General features: G+C 48.0%; 2 non-coding genes across 2 annotated transcripts; both read left to right on the top strand.

The window, feature by feature from the left end:
* Positions 1-335: 335 nt before the first annotated feature.
* Positions 336-408, top strand: Trnav-cac (transfer RNA valine (anticodon CAC)). The gene has a single exon. It is a non-coding gene; the product is annotated as a tRNA-Val (tRNA).
* Positions 409-559: 151 nt separating this feature from the next.
* Trnav-uac (transfer RNA valine (anticodon UAC)) lies at positions 560-632 on the top strand. Its single transcript has one exon. It is a non-coding gene; the product is annotated as a tRNA-Val (tRNA).
* Positions 633-1,176: the final 544 nt, after the last annotated feature.

The raw sequence follows: 1,176 nt of genomic DNA, 5'->3' as shown, positions 1-1,176 counted from the left end.
AAGCTCAGTTAGGGGATTTAGATGAAGAGGAAAATGGGATCGATGACGATACATTTGATGATTCTGATGATCATCCAGAGCCGCTGGGCTCGCACTGCCTGCTGCTAAGAAAGTGATTGCTTTTGCTGATACGACTTGCAATAACGACTGCTCGAAATGCCGCTATCTCGTTAGGGGTGCTACGGCAGACACCCTCTCGAGCACCCCGAAGACTTCTTGAGCCCTCGACTGTGATGGTTTCCAGGCTGTCAAAAGAACTGTCGCGTGTGCATTCGCGGACGAGAGAGAGGCTGAGATAAGTTCGAGTGAACAGGGATGGACTCCTCACTTCCGCCGTTTCCGTAGTGTAGCGGTTATCACGTCTGCTTCACACGCAGAAGGTCCCCAGTTCGATCCCGGGCGGGAACAGTAATTTCCTGCATATTGTACTCCAGTGAGCCACGACATGTGTGGATCTGCTGCATGTACCATTGTTATGCAAGTACCCTATTTATTGAATTTTTTAGTTACGATGACAACATCACTACAAGTTGTCTGTAAAGTAAGGTGCACACAAGTAGTTTCCGTGGTGTAGTGTTTATCACGTCTGCCTTACTCGCAGAAGGTTCCCGGTTCGATCCCGAGCGGAAACACTTTTTCATCATTATAAACAAGACATACTAACATGCATCTGCTACCATCTGCACCCGAAACCTTCGTAATCGCCTTCACGCGTCGTACCAGAGTGTCAATTGCTCACATCAAATATGAAATTCATTTCATATTGACGACGAGTTTTTCGCGCTGACTCAGCCACTCACGTGCGATCAGTTTGCACAAAACGCTAGGGCTCGTCCGGGATTTGAACCCGGGACCTCCTGCACCCTAAGCAGTAATCATACCCCTTTTTTTTAATCTCATTTTGTTCGCTTTTGTTCGTTGCATCTGCTCGGGGCGGACGTCGTAAGACATCCATTTATGTTCGTTTTTGATCGATTGACTCAGTTTTTTTATTACAGAGGGCGCGTAACCCTCTGACCGAACACGCTGAGCTACCGTGCCGGCTATACCCCTAGACCAACGAGCCCTGTGACACGGCGAATGTCAATTATTCCAGTGCACTGGGTCACCATGAAACAGAGAGTGATACTAGTGAAGAAAATGTTTTATTGGAAGAAGAGCCTGGAGAGCGGTCTC

This window comes from Schistocerca gregaria, chromosome 2 (assembly GCF_023897955.1).
Source record: "Schistocerca gregaria isolate iqSchGreg1 chromosome 2, iqSchGreg1.2, whole genome shotgun sequence".
In the NCBI taxonomy this organism is placed as follows: Eukaryota; Metazoa; Arthropoda; class Insecta; order Orthoptera; family Acrididae; genus Schistocerca; species Schistocerca gregaria.
Note: the sequence above shows the minus strand (reverse complement) of the source record. Positions and strands in the feature narration are given on the sequence as shown.